Source organism: Ammodytes marinus (genome assembly GCF_949987685.1).
Source record: "Ammodytes marinus genome assembly, chromosome: 7".
Classification (NCBI taxonomy): Eukaryota; Metazoa; Chordata; class Actinopteri; order Uranoscopiformes; family Ammodytidae; genus Ammodytes; species Ammodytes marinus.
This window is the reverse complement of record NC_137211.1, coordinates 30,175,371-30,180,370: the sequence shown is the minus strand read 5'-3', so window position 1 is coordinate 30,180,370 and position 5,000 is coordinate 30,175,371. Positions and strand designations below refer to the sequence as shown.

Genomic DNA, 5,000 nt, shown 5'->3' with positions numbered 1-5,000 from the left:
CGTACTTTCCTCTCTCCTCCACCCATTCCCTTTCTCCTCTCCTTCATTGTCCTTATCTCCTCTATCCATCACTCCATCAGTGTGTACGTCAGCCTGCTGCAGCTATCTCTATCATGTCTGTTATGAGACAGAGAGATAGATGAACACATACGAAGACATGCAAGGCTATTGCAAGTGATATGAATAACCACATGAATTATTAATATCCAACTTTAAAGCATGTGTTTGTCTGGAGATTTGTTTGATATGAGATTGATTTGTGAAACGTATTTGCAATTCCTTAAGCTTAAGGCGAGACAGTGCAGGCAAAAACATCCCTTTGTCAAGCACTCGTCAATTTACAGTAGAAATGTGTGTATATTTAGCTTGCATAACAAGGACCTATGTCTTCTTTCATACTAGTATAAATCAAAGATCCAAAACGTACATTTAAGGTGTTTATTTGACTAAACCTCGTCTGTTTGCGTTTGTATATTTCTCCTTGACAACCATCTTTAACGGACATTATCTCAGCATTCGTGTTTTTTCAATACTGAATAATAATGAACCAAACATTTCTTCTTTTCTTTCAAAGTCAGCATCAGTAGAATATGGAGTGATAGAGCTATTGCCCTTCTTTGAGCTCTGTGATCGGAATAACAACAGCAGGATCTGTTCCACCTGCGGTACATAGGGGCTGATGTGATAACTGCTCTGCATCACTTATTACAGCCAGCTGCTGCTAATGTGCCTATTGTGGTTGTGGGGTTGAATTCCCATGTGGGGCTATCCCTCCATATGTTTTACCCCCTGACTGTGTCCTTGAGCAGGGCATTCTCTCTGCACCAGTCCCTCTGGGTGCGGGGGGTGGGAGGGGGGGGGGCAAAGTGTTAATGGATGGAGGATGTGTGTGGAGAGCTAGATGGATGGATTAGTCAGCTAATGAATCTTTGATAAGTGGGAAGGCTTAAGGGACTTTTTGGTCCAGAGACAAAGGAAAAGATCACAGCTAAACCTGTCAACTGTTGAGATGGCTCTCATTCACATGCAGAGGCCCTGGCAGAGGCTGACTTTGATACTGCCATACAGGGCGGCAGAAGCTCAGTCTGTGGGGATTGGTGCTCCAGCATGGACCAATCATGGAGTGTGTACTGTCTGCTGAGGTGCCCTTGATCAAGGCAGCAAACTCCTAAGCTGCTCAGAGCGCTAACTCTGTGAGACTGGCTTCCCAGCACTCTGACACCTCTCTTGAAATAAGGGACTAACACATGTACATAAACAAAAACAAAGCTATAAGATGCTTAAAGGATCTGTGGCGCTTAATCCATTAAAAAAAGAGAAAAAGGCAAATTGAATGGTGCAGATTGAACATAACCATCCATTCTAAAATGTTTCATGTGTACACTCATGGGATTTGGTTAAGTGACGAGCTACAAGTGCAGTTTTGGGCAAACATCAAACATCCATCTCACATAATTCCATTAAGCCAACTGCAACACCTTTTTTACCTGTTAGCATCCTGCATCCACACTATTCACTAGTCATATTTTAATTTAGTACTACCATGTAAACATCTGGTCAATGATAGACTCCTTTATGATTTTCTCTACTTATGACATATATTGCAGTATGTCTGTCCTGGGAGAGGGATCCCTTACTCTGTCAACTCTCCCTGAGGTTTTTCATTTGTTTAATCCCGATAAAGATTTTTTTTACTGGGAGTTTTTTCTCAGCCGAGCTAAGGGTCTAAGGGCAGGGTGTCATACTGTATGGAATGTAAAGCCCACTGAGGCAAATGTCTATTTGTGATATTGGGCTATACAAATAAAACTGATTTGATTTGATTTAGCATTGTACTGATACAGACACACTTCATGAGATAAATGCTATTAGTGCCGACAAAGAAAGGCTTTTATTGTGTGGATGAACTGGGCGCCATATTGTATTTTTTTAACTTTTCACTTGTTACACAGTGTCCACCTGCTCCGCTTTCTTTCAGCAATGTCTCCCTACCGGTATAATGTTATTAGCATGTAGCTAGTGTCATAGCAACACATTGTAAACATGTGAAATATCGTCGCTGTGTGGCAGAAACCTGGTATCTCCACTTTCTGACATTTTTATTTTTCTTCATAAATCAGTGCTATTGGTCTATTGGCGTGTGTGTGTGTGTGTGTGTGTGTGTGTGTGTGTGTGTGCGTGCGTGTGTGTGTGTGTGTGTGTGTGTGTGTGTGTGTGTGTGTGTGTGTGTGTGTGTGTGTGTGTGTGTGTGTGTGTGTGTGTGTGTGTGTGTGTGTGTGTGTGTGAGTGATTGAGAAGTTTTAACCAATGAAGAAGATTTAAAAAGACTTGTGAATTGACAATGCAGAGTAAATTTGTTTTTGGAAATAGTGTTTGTTTATTTCATTTCCTGATCAATGACCGTTTTGGACATACAAGGTTTCTGCTGGACAGCGATGATATGCTACAATTAAAAAATGTCCCAAGATCAACCCTGTAATAACCCTGGAAATCCTGTCCCGGCCTTAACCCACGTACTGTAGACATCAGCATGCACTCAGGATGTCCTAATGTTAGGGGCCATGTGAGGCCACCAGTCCAGACAAACAACACACACACACACACACACACACACACACACACACACACACACATATGCAGACAGTCAGCCTCAGCCAGCGATGTGTTCATACAGCTGTTGTTCCTGATGCCCAGTGTCAGGTGCCAGTGGCCTGATTCAAGCCTGGCTAACCTCCACACATCACAACATGTGTCTGTGCACATTTGGGGAGGTGAAGGGTGGACATGTGTCTCTGCGTCTGGCGCTGCATCTGGAGAACAACTGCCGTCTGCTTGCTTTGTGTGTGTGTGTGTGTGTGTGTGTGTGTGTGTGTGTGTGTGTGTGTGTGTGTGTGTGTGTGTGTGTGTGTGTGTGTGTGTGTGTGTGTGTGTGTGTGTGTGTGTGTGTGTGTGTGTGTGTGTGTGTGTGTGTGTGTGTGTGTGTGTGTGTGTGTGTGTGTGTGTGTGTGTGTGTGTGTGTGCGTGCGTGTGTGTGCGTGCGCACGCCTATGCACTTGTGTTTGAGACATTGGTCTGGCATCTTTGGGAAAAATGCTTCAGTGCTAATGTCAACGGTAAAGATGCAGTTGGTGTGGGCGTGTGCTTATGAAGGATACAATCTGTGCGTGTAGTAGGACAGCACAGGGTCCATATTGTGTCTGTCTGCACATGTGCAAATGTGTGTTGGTTTCTGCGATACGTTTACATGCACGGCTAAGTAGAGCTACGGTAATAGCTCCATTTACATGACATTACATGTCATTTTAGCAGACACTTTTATTCAAAGCGACTTACAACTGGAACACACATTCATACACCGATAGCAGCAGCTACCACGCAGGGTGCAAGCTCACTATCGGGAGACATTTAGGGTTCAGTGTCTCTTTGGATCGAAGCACTGACCCTGCAGTTGCGGGTCAACCACCCTACCCACTGAGCTACATCCCCCATGTATTGGACTGATGTCCTTGTCCCAGTATATAGGCAGAGGAGGTGAATCCATTTATTGACAGAAGAATGTCCAACTCTGCTATGCTAGGTGGCGACATGCCTGTTCAACTTGTTAGTATTGGACCCTTTTCTGGTTGAGCTAACTTCCCAGTGTACGGTTAACAGTTAGGCAGCAGCTAACTTTTAAGCGAGCAGGACACTGGTACCATGTCAAGCGGTGTATTACCTTACAGCTCTCGCCTCGTTTCCACATACATACATTCTCGTATGCGATCCAAATGGATCCGACCGAAAGTTCATTCATTCCTATGTGATTCTCCGTAATGTGCATTTGCCTCCGAAACTCCTCCCCTCCGTAATATTTCTGTCCGGTATGTCCGTACTAAAAGTTCAAAAAATGTAACCTTTTACGTGGATTACGGAGAGACCGTATGGAGGTGTTGCTAGGTTAGCTTACATGCGATGTCCTTCCACTCAGTTAATGTTGATTGTCAAGTCAGTTAGATGATTTAAAAGACCCCACGGACCCCCACACTTCCTTCCGTCGTAGAATAGAATAACCATCCGTAAAACGGGCACGAGTGACATACGTATGTGGAAACGAGGCGTCAGAGCAGCTAGGCCCGTTATGGTCTGATTGACTGTATGGTAAATGGACTCCACTAGCGCCTTTCCCTGGTTTGTCACAGACTCAAAGCGCTTTACATTGTTTTTTAGACATTCACCCAATCACACACACATTCATACACCGATAGCAGCAGCTACCACGCAGGGTGCAAGCTAACTATCGGGAGCAATTCGGGGTTTTGTGTCTTGCCCAGGGACATTTCGACATGTGGCGGGGAGGCGGGGGATCGAACCAACGACCCTGCACTCCAGTGGCCGGCTGCCCTACACACTTCGCCACAGCCGCCCCATATACATCCACTCCCACTCACCTTATCTGGGTGAGTTAGCTACAGTTTGAGAAATTCCATGTAGTACGTTTTCAGTCAGTAAGCATACTGACTGATAAAAATGAATCTCACTCTCACTGCGTGTGTGTCCTATTCATCCACTTGTGTTGTGTTTAGCATAGGTTTAACAGTTTACGTTTTACATATTACAGCAGCTGCACTTTCGTTACGTTGAATGGGGTGCTGCCCACCTGATGCCAGGGCAGCTGCCACACTAACAGCCAACTACACACGCACACACACACACACACACACACACACACACACACACACACACACACACACACACACACACACACACACACACACACACACGGGCAGTGCCAGCCAACCTTTTTGTTTTGTGTCTGTGAGTGTGTGTTTTGCTGCATGAAGGGCCAGCTGCAGTGTAAAGCCTTCGCGGAGTGTTCCTCTCTAGACTGCCCCATCTGTCTATCCATTATTACACACGTCCTATACACAGCCATACACTAATGCATACACACACACTCCTTCTGTCCTCTTATCACACACACACACACACACACACACACACACACACACACACACACACAC

The 5,000-nt window shown here is 45.0% G+C and overlaps 1 protein-coding gene across 1 annotated transcript in view; it reads left to right on the top strand.

Annotated features, from left to right (window-relative positions):
- Window positions 1-5,000, top strand: part of LOC307253425 (plexin-A1-like) — a gene marked incomplete at its 5' end in the record, with an annotated part of 248,245 nt that overhangs the window by 32,419 nt on the left and 210,826 nt on the right. The gene's annotated exons all lie outside the window — the stretch shown is intronic.